Here is a 14,482-nt window from a genome sequence, read left to right as displayed (position 1 = left end):
TACCTTTTAAAGGGGCCAGTGGGGCATGCAGCCACCTGAATATATTTGGGGTTTCAGAGCGTCTCTATGATAGGGTTCCCATATTCCCCAAAGTAAAAAATACTTCCCAGGGCAAGGAACATAGCTCTGTGGTGCAACATCTGCCTCCTGTGCAGAAGGATTCCATCCCTGGCATCAACCATTAGGGCAGACCCTTGTCTGAAACCCTTGAGAAGTGCTGTCAGCTCAGCGGCGTAGCGTGGGTTGTCAGCACCCGGGACAAGGCAAGTAATTTGCGCCCCCTAACCCCTAACCTGCCGCCACTGCCAGCTTCTTCTTGCTGCTGCCTGGTCTGGTGTGGTTCTCTCCCACGCTCAGCGCTGCGCTGGGCGGCCGCTACACTGTCCCTCCCCCAGATAGTCCCTCACTCTCTCTCCTCACCGCATGCCTGGCACCCACCCCCTCCACAGTGGGCGGCGACCCAGCGGCTCGGATCGGATTCGCACATCCAGCACTGCAGTGAGAGAGAGTGAGTGAGCCAGGTAGGGGCAGAGAGCTGTGAGTGCGAGCGCCCCCCCCAGGTGTTGCGCCCGGTGCGGCCGGCCCCCCCTGCACCCCCCACGCTACGCCACTGTGTCAGCTAGAGTCACACAACCATAGAATCTTGGAGTTGGAAAGGACACAAGGGTCATCTAGTCCAATCCCCTGCAATGCAACAATGTAAAGCAATACTGGGCAAATTGGAAAGAGCCAATGTGGCATTGTGATTCCAATTTTGGAGTAAGATCTGGGAGACCAGCGTTCAAATTCCCACACAGACATAAAACTCACTGGATAACTTCAAACCAGAGTTCCTCAGCCTGACCTACCTCAAAGGTTTGTTGTGAGGATAAAAAGAGTAGCAAGATGAACTATGTATACCACCTTAAAAGCCTTGGAGGAATGCTGGGTATAAATAAATAATGGACTAAATTTAGGAGGCAGCTTCCTATACTTTTCTGTTCCTAAAACCTCATGCAGAATCTTTCACAGCTGTGTTATCTTTTAATCTTTCAACCCCAGGAATCGAAGCTGTGCTTGTCAATCATCATCATCATCATCATCATCATCATCGGTGCTTAATTCTACCACACCAATTACTCCTCTTTCTGCTCCTGCAAGTGAAGAATTTGTAACTTGAGCTTTTCGCTTACCTGTGACTAACGTTGGATCAGATAATGTGATAGAGAGAGAGAGAACCAGAATAAGTAATCCTGTGCTTGAAGATTTGCAGACACCAATGCAACTCCCAAGTCTTGAGGAAACATTCAATGCATTTAAGAGCTCATGACAAGATGTGCTGGAATATGCTTGTTTGCCTTCATTTATGCTTAATCAGTTTGCCAGTGTCATGTGACAAGAGAAAAACAATTGTCACTGAGTTGTCTATGTAGTCTTTAGGGGATTGTGATCATGCACAGTAACAGCTCCATTTGTAAAATATACAAAAGTGCTTTGAAAGGCTCCATTACAATTCAAAAGCCTGCAAGTAGGCTTTAAGCACTGAGAAGCACTTTGCTCCAAACGCAGGAGATTTCCAATACACCCCGGGAAAGAAAGCCCAGCTAATGGGCTGGAAAGAGCAGGATGATGGTACAGTAGGGATACAGAACATTTTCCCAGCAAGAGGACCTCATTTTTTATGGGAAACCTCATACAAGGAAATACATACAGTGGTACCTCGCAAGACGAATGCCTCGCAAGACAAAAAACTCGCTAGACGAAAGGTTTTTCCGTTTTCGATTTGCCTCGCAAGATGAATTTCCCTATGGGCTTGCTTCGCAAGACGAAAACGTCTCGCGACTTTGTTTCCTTTGTCTAAAAACAAAGACATGTTTTGTTTATAAAGTTAATTTATTTTCCCTTCAATTTTTGAACTGCTCTTTACAGTATGTGTGACTTTAAAGAGCAGTTAATAAACTGTTGTTGTACCAAATTTGGCTTTGTTTGGACTTTTTTTGACCATAGGAACGCATTAATTGATTTTCAATGCATTCCTATGGGATTTCGTGATTCGCAAGACGAAAAATTCGCTAGACAACAAAACTTGCGGAACGAATTAATTTCGTCTTGCGGGGCACCACTGTATAGCCAATCTACTCCCAATTGTAAGCAGACAGTTCTATCTGGATAAAAGTAGGATGCTTGGAATCTCTCAAGCCTCTTTGGTCCCAGATGCAAGCTACACAAATTCTATGCATGGCAGGAGAGAGTGCAGGAAGGTAAGGAAGGCCCTTCTCATGGCAGAAATAGGGTGAAAGGGAAGGATGAAGGCAGGAAAAGGTGCAGCAAGGATTTGTGAGTACATTTGCTCCTCTGCTTCAGGCAGCAAAATGTCTTGCACCAGCACTAACACATCACATCCTTTCTTTTAGTTTTTTCTCCTTCTCTTTGGTGTCCTCACATATTTCTTTTCCTTCATGCTCCTCCTCAAAGGCAACCTTTATGGTGAAGCTTCTGGACTCCTTTGTCGGCATCTCTCCTTCAGTTATAATATAGGATCATTTCCTGAACACACAGGAGATTGCTGAAGTATCTAGACTGAGAAAAAAGAAACCTGCCCATGACTAATTGGAGCAATAACTCGTGGATATGACCATTTTAACAGGATATGAATTAGCCCTACCCAGCAGAGAGTGAATCTGGAATCATCTGCATGCAAACCACTCAGCCTCAGATTTTGGATACAAAACTCTATGTATAATAATAAATAATAATAATAAATTTTATTTATATCCCGCCCTCCCCAGCCGAAGCCGGGTTCAGGGCGGCTAACAACACTAAAATAGTGCAACATTATAAAAACATGATAAGAATTAATTAAAATCAAAATTGATGGCAACCATAAACTAAAGTATTGTAAAGATTGCCAAAGGAGGGAGTTAGGCTGCACCCTGACCAAAGGCCTGGTGGAACAGCTCCGTCTTGCAGGCCCTGCGGAAAGATGTCAAGTCCTGCAGGGCCCTTGTCTCTTGTGACAGAGCGTTCCACCAGGTTGGAGCCGCAGCCGAATAAGCCCTGGCTCTAGTTGAGGCCAGCCTAACCTCTCTGTGGCCTGGGACCTTCAAGATGTTTTTATTTGAGGACCGTAAGTTCCTCTGTGGGGCATACCAGGAGAGGAGTTCCCGTAGATACGAGGGTCCTAGGCCGTATAGGGCTTTGAAGGTTAAAACCAGCACCTTAAACCTGATCCTGTACTCCACCGGGAGCCAGTGCAGCTGGTATAGCACCGAATGAATGTGATCCCGCAGCGAAGACCCCGTAAAGAGTCTCGCTGCGGCATTCTGCACCCGCTGGAGTTTCTCTCTAACATACCTTGAACTGTGATTTCTATGCAAGGATATGAGAGGTTATTCTTTTGTTCCATTGCTTTTTTCCCATGAAAACCTACTGTTTACTGTTGTTTTGGGCCAAACATCCGAAGGGTATTTGAAGGGACATTCAACATCCTAGTGTTAGACCTTAAGCTACTAAGGCTATCAGGCACTGAGATTTCCAGAACTCATTCTTTCCTAGCCTGCCACTTGGGATCCCTATAATTATGTTCATGTCAGTGTGCAAAATGCTTGCTAAATATACAAAAAAGTACCAAAACACAGGGAATATTGCAGCCAATGGATACAGTAATATAAGAGCCATGAGAAGTTTCTTCTGGAAAGTGGCAAATTCCTGTAGATATTCCCCCCACTCCCACATGTCACCCCCTGCTAACTACTCAATATGTTGATTAAAAGGTAGAATCCCAAAGTATATACCAATGGCCACTTGGATGACTTTAAAAGTGTACTGAACACATCAATGGATGTGTGATGCAGTCTGCCTCTGGTGACCAATATGCAATATATACTGTCCTAATGTCAACCCTGAATTGTTATCAGGGTGGCTATTGTTAGAGAGAACAGTTTCAATGAAAGTTCCATAATATTCCTCTCCATCATTCAAAGAGGACAGTGATTGGAGGGTGTAATTGATCATTGTGATCAATCTTTGCTTTCATATGTCTTCTGGTGTTCTCTGGCTGGAAGAATTTAGAGAAAGGTAGAATTAGTCTTTACTAACAGAAATTAGCAAATACAAAGCTAATACATTTCAGATTAGTCTTTCATGTTTTGTAGGTATTTTGGAGTGGGTTGTTAAGGGGAAATGACTCTTGCTCTTTAATTGCCAGGTAAAGGGGCCAGTGGGGCTTGCAGCTACCTGAATATATGGGGGGTTTCAGATCTTATCTGTGATATGGTTCCCTTTTCCCCAAAAGTAAAAATGCAATATTATAACAAATGTAAGAACCTAGGCAGGTATAGGGTGGTATATACATTTAAATAATTAATGATGCCATATTATTATTTTTCTCACTCCCCTATAATACTAGAACTCAGGGCCACCCAGTGCATCTAAATGCTGGACAATTCAAGACAGACAAAAGAAAATGCTTCTCTGCACAGCAGATAGATAAACTGTGGAATCCACTCACAAAGTATATACTAATGGCCAGCAACTTGTTTCCTGTAAATTTCTGTGTGAGATGTTTATTTTCCATTTGTTTCTTCATTCTTCCTGTTGTAATCCAACATATACAGCATCTCTGCTTCCACTTCTACTTTTTTGTTCTCTTTCTCCTGTTCTCAAAGTCTGCAATTTTTCCTGCGTCACACGCCATCTTTGTGTTGAAAAACAAGCCTTCTTCGGGAGAGACTGGCTCCTCTCCCAGGCTCCCGGCTTGCTTACTGGTGACCTCCCTGGCTGCAACCCCTGCAAGTCCAGGATAGGTCTTGGAGGCTTCGTCCTGCCAGACTTGAAATTGTATTACGAAGCATCTTGCCTCTGTTGGTTGAAGGAATGGATGAAATTAGAAAACACGGATGTGTTAGATCTTGAAGGTTTCGATAATAGATTTGGGTGGCACGCGTATTTGTGGTATGACAAGAGACGAGTACATAAAGGTTTTGAAGATCACATTATAAGAAGGTCCTTGATGGGAGTGTGGGAAAGATATAAAAACGTGTTGGAACAAAAAACTCCATATTGGTTGTCGCCGTTGGAGGCGATAATTGTGAAGAAAGTCAATATGACAGGGGGTTGGGTGACATATGAGAAGTTAATGTGTAAAAGTGTAGGAAAATGGAAAATGAGACCATTTTAAGAAGTTAAGGACTATGTGAATGATTAGCTGCATTATTTTCAAATTAATGAGATGTTTAGAAAAGATCTAAATCGGAGGGGTTTTCCTAACAAAGAATCAAAATTTCAGACAGAAATATTGAATAATGACTGTAAGAATTTAGCAAAAATGTATAAGATATCACTGGAGTGGTGTATGAAGGATGAGGAGGTAAAATCAGTTATGATTGACTGGGCCAAAGATATAGGGCATAATATACAAATGGAGGATTGGGAAAGACTTTGGAAAGAAGGTTTAAGATTCACTGCATGCACAGTTATAAAAGAAAATGTTATGAAAATGATGTACCGATGGTATGTAACACCTGTGAAGTTAGCACAAATGTATAAGATAAGTAACAAATGTTGGAAATGTAAAGAAAAAGAAGGTACCTTTTTCATATGTGGTGGGAATGTAAGAAGGTAAAAAGGTTTTGGGAAATGATTTATAATGAATTGAAGAAAATGTTGAAATATACATTTAAGAAACCAGAAGCATTTTTACTAGGCATTACAGGTGATGAGATAAATAAGAAAGAAAAGAAGTTATTTTTATATGCAGGGACAGCAGCAAGAATATTGATGGCCCAGAAATGGAAACAGGAGGAATTACCTACAATAGAAGAATGGAGAACTAAAATGATGGATTATGCAGAACTGGACAGAGTGACAGGAAGGATCCAGAATCGATGAGATCAAAGATTTACAAAAAGATTGGGAAAAGTTTACCCAATATATGCAAAAACTGAGTGATAATAAAATTACGTTTGTAAGCTTTAAGGAAGCTCTGTGAGGGGAAAGAGTTAAAAGGGCAGAAATGTGTAAAAAGTATTAATAGGAAGGAATGGCAGACAAATTGAGTCAAGTCAAAAAAGAGAAGTAAGATGTAATTAAGATATATGGAATGTATAAATTTATTTTTGTATTTGAAAACTCATAAAAATATTGTGTGTGTGTGTGTGTGTGTGTGTGTGTGTGTGTATAGTCCATGATAGGTCTCAATAGGCGACATCTCCCAGCGTGGGAAAATGCACACCCCCTCCCTCCTTGCTTCCCAGCAGGAAAAGGAGATAAGGCAGAAATGTATTTGCATCGCTTTATTTCTGACTCTTCAGCACTACATAAAACATGTCCGATCACTTCAGACTCCTTCCAGCAAGTGGCAAAATACTTCCTTTACATACGCAAGAGGAAGGTCTCAAATTACACTCTGAGCAAATTCTGGTGAATCGCCCTGTAAACTGACTGTAACACTGTTTCCCACAGACAGTCCCATCATGTGATGTTTTCAAGCTACCAGTTTGCAGCTGCGTTGCTTTCATATCGTAACACTTTGTTTGTCAAAGTCTAACAAAATGTCTGGAGTCCTGCCAAACCCCCGGGTAAGTCTCCAACTTATCTTTCTCATCCAACACTCAGCCGCTAATGATCAGGCATCCCTCCAGAGTTGTGATACATCTTTAAAAGCCATAGCCCTAATTGCGGTTCAGTGGAAGATTGGTGCTATAAATCGTACCAATATTCTCACACAGTTCTATTTTTGTAACGATCCATATATATTATCTTATTCTCATTAATTTTCTTTTGCTTTTTATCAATCCATTGGCACCCAGGGGGAAGTTTTCCAAATAATTAAAGCAGCAAACACCATGTATATAAAGAAAGGGTAAAGGCTCCCCTCCCCCAACATACTGCAGTTCATTATGAAGAAAATCTTCTTTCCAGGTTGAAACGTTGCTGCTCAGTGGCTGATTCATTTAGCAGATTATCATGTCCTATTAGTCCAGTACACATCTGTAAATTACATCCAATTTCATTCTAAAAAACAGAAGAACCTCTGCCCATAATGGCTGCATTAGATGGTTACCAATAAGTGAATTGCTTTGCACTCAGCGCCTCCTGTAATCCATGTCGGGATGAAAGCTAGGTATCAGACGATCTGCGAGTGGAGTTCACCCCCTCCCGAACACTGTGGGGGGAGGGCTTTCAATGACAGTTACCCTCAAATCGTCCTTGTTTATGATCTGTGATCGATCTCCACTAACATGGGAGCTGCCTTCATTATGGCAGAAAGCACCAGAAGTCTCAGGCTTCACTCATCTGAGACCTCCGGGTATAGGGCAGTATATAAATTCAATAAATAATAATAATACATACATTCAATAAATAATAATCTGCCGATAAAAAATGGAAATGGGGTTTACCTCTATGCCTCTCCAGAGATATACAATCTCTAAAAATTAACAAATAGATTTCTAATAAGTTAAACTAATTATAATAGAAGCTTTGCCACCCACCCCACCTCACTCATGTTTAGCCCTCCACCACTTTCCCACTTTCCTTCACTAATGTTTCAACAAATGAAATTTGAAAAAAGAGACATTGCACATACTTTTGTAAACCAAGAAATCTTTAATTAAAATATTTTAAGACAAAAAGGAGGAGGAAGAGGGGAGGGGGAGATACTGAGTTCAGAGTAGAACAAGTACTAAGAAATATAAGAAGCATTTTTTTGGGGGGGGATTAACCAGTCATTTTTAATTAAAGCCTTTGTATTACAAAGCAAAGAGATAAGCAGGGAAAGGTATATCTGTTGTCTCCACTTTCAGTACATAGTCTTTTTCATGGCTCAATTCTTCTTTGAAGTCATCAGATCCAGGTTTGGACTTGAACGTCTCGCTTCTTTCTCCCATCTTCCTCCTCCTTAAAAAGCCTCTGTAATATGACCTCCCTTGACCGATTGTGTTTCTTTTTTCCAACCAGGAAATATGGATTAATAAAATGCAGGTATATGGGTTTCTTTGAACTTCTGAACAGCCCGAGGACCTTGCCAAAAGTATCAGAATAGCAAGAGGGAAAAAGTGAATCATTCTGATTCTTTTGAAGCAGCATATCTGTGGGCTGACCCGGAGTTCTACCTCCTCTCTTCCCTGTTCCTCCTTGAAAACCCTCTGGAATATGACCTTCAAGCTCTCCCTTGATCGACTGTGTTTCTTCCTTCCAACCAGGAAATAAACCAAAGGGTGAACACTGCTGTTTAGGTAGCTGCATAAGAGCCCAATAAATATTTTAGTACTGTTTCCACTTTCAAGGGAAAAATGGATTAATGAAATGCAAGTAAATGGGAAAGCTAAGAAGAGGAAGAAGAGGAGGGCAAGTAGGATGGCTGTTACAATTTTCCCCTTCTTCCTCTGTTGTGATCTAAAGTAAACTTTTATAAACAGTGACTTGCGATCTCGGTCACACGTAGTCTGTAGTCCGCTGGCAGCAGGAGTTCAATATGGGTATGTCTTCGAGTTAACATCTTACATCAAAAACCTGACAGTACCTAACTATCGAAGGCTTTTCACCAAAGCCAGACTAAATGTCTTCCCCTCTGCAGTGCTGGATGGTAGGTTGAGAGGAGTTCCCTACCAGGACAGACTTTGCTCGTGTGCTCAAGACATCGATTCCATAAATCAGATTTTGTTGCATTGTGCGAAGTATGAGCAGGCCAGGGCTGAACTGATACTACCCTTGCTGGTGCCTTTCCCGGGAAAATCAGAGGCTCACTATGTCAGGTTCCTACTGGAAGACCGGACAAAAGCTAGAACGTTGGCAGTGGCAAAGTTTTTATCGGTGGTTGCAAGAACAAACGAGCCCTATATTCTAAACAAAGTGCTTGATTAACCTGGAGGTAGGCTGTATGAACTCTGTATTGATTTGTAATGTTTTGCTGGGTCTCTGGACCGTAATAAAGATTGTTGTTGTTATAAACAGGACCAGAGTGGAAACGGTCATGAGTGGGAGGCAAAGTATAACATTCATTAGAAACAGGTAGAAAAGGGGATTCGTTATAACTAAAAAAATAAAAATGATCATGCTGATTACAGTGAGCAGGAAAGCTGATTACAGTGATCCATATTAAGGCACACACAAGGGTGGAATAGTGTGGTGGTCGGTGGCATCGATGCCCAAGGGGAAAGATGACAGAAACACACCTGTCCATGCTAATGGCTGTCAACAGATATTGACCAGTGTTGTACATGAACAATAAAGCAAAGGTGCCAAAAGATATTATATTGAAATAATAATCACTGGCATGTAATAATGAAAATGACTCCAGAAGATATATAATGGGAAAAGTAAATAAGCATATGATTGCCCCAAGGTCAGCAGCAGCCAGATGCAGGATGAAGGTGGTGAAATGATTCATCTTCATGCAAAAGCCAAGAAACCAGATGACAGGATGAAGGTGGTGAAATGATTCATCTTCATGCAAAAGCCAAGAAACCAGATTCTCCATAAGTCCAAAAATGCTAATAAATAAAATGGAGACGGAGATAAAAATGTCTTCTATAGGATATGGTGATAATTCATGATCAAAACCATCCTGGGGGGTTAGGAGGTCAGTTCCATTTTCTGCTCCAAGATCTTCCCCTGAAGCATTCCAAGTGGACCAGGATCCCAGGCCATCATTGCTCATTTTGCTTAATCTCTGCTTCTGACAAACAGCCTACAAACAGCTTTGGAACACAAAAGTCCTCTCCTCTGCTGTGGTTTTCTGCTGCCCCAACAGCTCTTTGATCTCCCAACCCCACTCGGGGCAACTTTGACATTTGTGGGAGACCAATCTGCTTTTTTTTTTACGAGGGCATGGGGACACTTCTCTCCAATCCCAGATTTGATAACATGACCCCTAACATTCTTCAGATGGAAATAGGGATATTTTTCACTCCTCTCCTACTGACCCTCCTCGACCCCCATTATTTGTCCCCCACATAGTATTTCCTAACATAAGAATAGGAGTGTCACCACCAGTAAATGGTTTATGAAATAAATACACACTATGAACGATAACAGAAAAATAATCTACACAAGTTGAATGAGTTCAAAGCAGCAAAATGAGAGCTAGTATCTGTGTGTGTGTGCATGCTCACATGTGCTGATGAGCCTGACATTGAGATTTTTTAAAAATAAGGTTGTACCCCTATAGTAGAGCACTTGTGAGGCAGATTATTGGTTTCTCCAGCCCTGTATTCCCTTCCCCAGGGATTCAGCCTAGGATTTTCTGCCTTCAATGCATGTACACTTCTGCTTATGGTTCCCCTTCTGCTTTTGCAAGTGAACTATGTTAACTTGAGACATTCACATGCCTGTGAGCAACTGTTGATCAGCAGTCTAGTACAACATCAACCTCAGTGCAGTCCCTGCCCTGCTGGAGAAGGCAAAACAGAAATGGGGAACACAGAACAAGATGAAAAAATTGGTGAAACTGATTGAGTGAGATAAGCAATAGACTTCTAGAGGTATTCATGGTATTTTAAATAGTGGACGTAAGTGGGCAAGTGACAGCAATAAAAGCTTTTCTCATATTTGCTTTGATTTAAGAAAAGAAAACATATCCAGGTAACTGAAAAGAAATGATATACTTGAATATACACCTTATATGAGCCCCCTCTTCACTCGTCATGCATTCAGTAAGTGCATAGGTTAACATAATAAGCAAATACAAAGCGAAACCTTTTCAGATTAGTCTTTCATGTTTTGTAGCTATTTTGGAGTGGGTTGTTAAGGTGAAATGACTCTTGCTCTTTAGTTGCCAGGTAAAGGGGCCAGTGGCGCTTGCATCTACCTGAATATATAGGGGGTTTCAGAGAGTCACTATGATAGGTTTCCCATATTCCCCAAAGTGAAAATCCCTTGACATATGCCCTGGTATTCCTGGACATTTTGCCAATTTAGTGAAAATCCAGCAGGACGTCATTATGCTGTCCAATACCCAGACGTGTGCAGGAAAATCTGGACATATGGCAGCCCTACTCTATGAAACTCATCGTCTTCCTTGGCATAAACTCTCAGTTCCCTTTCCCTGTTAAGCCTGTAACCCAACCAAAATACATCTTATTGAAATAACTGGCTGATATTTCCCTGTTAGCCTCACCTCCCATTCTTTCTTTGTTTGCTTCTCCATTGTTCAATTTTAGATTGAACACAGCCTCTCTAATCCAACATGAATGCAATTCTTTTGTTCCCCTTTTCTATACATTTATGCAGGGGCAGAGGAAGGGTGTGTGTGGTGGGGGCAGTTCTCCCTGGGTATCACCACTGAGGGGGGTGACAAAATGCCAGGTGGCACTCACCACGGGGCCTGCTGCACACCAGAGCCACATGTCTCTGCTGGTAGAGACACGGTGGCTTGGGCACCCATAGGTTCCAGAGCCAGTGTGGTGTAGTGGTTAAGAGTGGTAGACTCGTAATCTGGGTAACCAGGTTCACGTCTCCACTCCTCCACATGCAGCTGCTGGGTGACCTTGGGATAGTCACACTTGTCTGAAGTCTCTCAGCCCCACTCACCTCACAGAGTGTTTGTTGTGGGGGAGGAAGGGAAAGGAGAATGTTAGCCGCTTTGAGACTCCATCGGGTAGTGATAAAGCGGGATATCAAATCCAAACTCCTCCTCTTCTTCTTCTTCTTCTTCAAAGTGCCCCAAACAGTCTGCCCGCCTCCTCCCCCTCAGCTGTAGGGCAGCTGAGTGGGAGGAGGCAGGCAGACTCCTTGGAAGCCCCACGGAGTGTCCTGCCCCAGTGCCCGGTTGGCTTGTTCTGCCGCTGCATCTATGAGAAGTTGCCTGTTGAGAAAAACTATCTGTATGCCAAAAGGCTACATTTTTAGATCAGCAGGAAGCAGGGCTGTCACAAGACTGCGTAGATACTCCGTCTCCATTCTGTCTCTGTAAAGCAGTTTCGTGCAAAATGCACGTGTGCCAAATGCATGCATGATTCTGCCACTTTGCCATGGCTCATCTGCCACCCTTCCAAATGAAGTATGTTCACATACGTACTGTACCTGTGAGAAGCTGTGGTTCAGATAGCATGAGAAGGAGAAAGCAGGAATCACAGAATTCTGTGCCAGGAAAAGTAGGAAATTGGAGGATTTGCAGGAATTAATGCAATTCCCAAGTCGCAAAGGAAACTTCTAAGTCTGACCAAGCCAATTGCAAAATGTTCTGTAACCTACCCTCTCCTCTTCATTTTTGCTTAATCAGCTTGCCAACATCTTGTGACAAGAAGAAACTGCATTTACTGGTGAACAAGATAGTCATCAACAAAATTAGGAGGAGGCTGTTGCCCTCTAAATCTCACTGTTGTAGAAAGTACTCTTGAGAAAAGCTGGTTTGCCAGTGTTAGGGATGGGGGAAGAAGCTAACACCTTTGTGACTTGATTGGGAATAATTCATTTATTGATTTAAACCATACCATGCTTCTATATTTCCATGCTCAATATGGTTAACAAAATTACAGATATACATGACAGTAGAAAAACACATGGAATATTGCAGCCAATTTATATAACGATTAACTAACATAAGGGGCTTGAGAAGTTGCTTCTGGAAATTGGTAATTCCCTTTAATTTTCCATCCAGTCTGAGAAATTCATGGAGGGTAAAACTACATATCAGGTTCTTCTTCTGCTCTTATATTCGCTTGCCTGGGAGTAGGTCAAATATATCTCTTAAGTTTTCACTGCAGAGTAGACGAGTACATGGTCTGCATGCTCTTATTTATTTGTGCTACTGAATGTGTATGGCTATATGTAGAAATTAAACTTTTTCTTGGATTCAATTAACTTTTGTTTTCTAGCTCCAACTTAGAGCAGAACACGAAAAACAGACAATGTAACCACAAAACCTTTGAAGTGTCTGGAAGAGAAGACAGTTTTTCAAACCTGTTTTTGTTGACAACAACCAATAATAGATTTTTTCCATATGTGAACAACAGAATAAACCCAAAAATATACATACATGATTATTTCATATGTAAGTAGCAATGTAAGAGAAGACAACCATATATCATCAGCTGTAGGGCATGATGATATGTACACTTGAGAAAAGTTTGTTTCCAGAGTTGTTAGCAGGAAGCAGCTAACAACTCTGTGACTTGATAGAGTGATAATCATTTATTGATTACTAATGGCATAGTATGCTTCTTTCTGTCCATTCTCAATCTGGTTAACAGAATAATGTATATACAAAAAGGTACAAAAACACAGGGAATATTGCAACCAATGGATAAGTAACATAAGAGCCATGAGAAGCTTCTTCTAGAAATTGGGGGTTTCCTGCATATTTTTTCCCACTCCCACACGTCCCCCCCCTGCTAACTACTCAAATCTCTGCCATTGTTTACAACCTCCGCTTTCCTCATAGCAGATTCCCTCAAGGATGCAGCGTCGTCAAATATTCCATTGTTTGAAGGGATTTAACTCAAACTGCTGCTGTTGTTTACAATTGCCAATTTTTACCTCTCATTTCCCCCCAATTTATACAAATGTCTGCTGTTGTTTGAAGTCACCATTTCCCCCTTGAAAACTGGCTCTCACTGTATGCAGTGATGGCCACCAACTTGGAAGGCTTTAAAAGAAGAATACACAAATTAATTGGGAATAGGCCTATCAATAGATACAAATCATGGTGGAGGCTGTCCTCTGCTTCCACAGCACAAGGCAATGTGCTTTTGGATGCCAGTGCTGAAAATTGCAGAAGGGGAGAGCACTTTTGTGATCAGGCCCTGCCTGCTCGTTTCTATCATGTATCTGGTTCAGCGGTGTGAGAACAGGATGGTGGAGTCAATGGGCAATTGGCCAAAGTCATCAGGTCCTTTGTATGGTCTTAGATTGACTTCCTTGGGAGTAGGTCCTATTGAATTCTAAAGGGCTTACTTCTGAGTAGACATATATAAGATTGCTCACCATGCATGCCATTTATTTGTGTTGCTGGATGAGTATAGCTATGGGCAGCAATTAAACATTATTCTTTGATTCAGTTAACAGCAGAAACAGACAATTAACAACCATGATTTAACAGTGTTAACAACAACCATAGAATAGATTTTTCCATATTATATGATTCCATCTCTGTTCTTTTTATGCTGCTTTTGAGGCAGCAGTCAATTTGTGTTTTGTCCTATCCATGATAGTCATTTTCTGACTTTACCTCTTGAGCATTTCAAAATGTGCCTCCACTGGCGAAAACTGGCTTAGTAGGAGCTAGAAGGCCTAGATGGGACTGAAGTGATAAAGCTCAAAGTGATGACCTTTTAGAGCTTCCATAGCTTGAGTTTCACTGGCGGTCTTGACTCCGTAGAGTTTGTCTCATTCCAGAAGGCTAGTGGGATATGGCTTTCATATTCTACCTACACCTGCCTCTGTTCTGTCTTCCAACAGGGAAATAAATCAAAGGGTTAACACAGCTGTTCAGACAGGCACAAAAGTAGTCGTAATATAGGATCTAGGGAGGTTCTGAACTGAAAACAAAAATGCTGATGCA

General features: G+C 41.7%; 1 pseudogene across 1 annotated transcript; it reads right to left on the bottom strand.

The window, feature by feature from the left end:
• Positions 1-7,715: 7,715 nt before the first annotated feature.
• Positions 7,716-9,640, bottom strand: LOC308593635 (proto-oncogene Mas-like; annotated as a pseudogene). The gene is made up of 2 exons (XR_014013342.1): positions 8,938-9,640; positions 7,716-8,402 (listed from the first exon to the last, which is right to left on the bottom strand). The product of XR_014013342.1 is annotated as a proto-oncogene Mas-like (transcript).
• Positions 9,641-14,482: the final 4,842 nt, after the last annotated feature.

The sequence above is a fragment of the Podarcis bocagei genome, assembly GCF_964188305.1.
Source record: "Podarcis bocagei genome assembly, chromosome: 8".
NCBI lineage: Eukaryota > Metazoa > Chordata > Lepidosauria > Squamata > Lacertidae > Podarcis > Podarcis bocagei.
The sequence above is the reverse complement of the archived record's forward strand: the minus strand, read 5'-3'. Positions and strand labels throughout refer to the sequence as shown.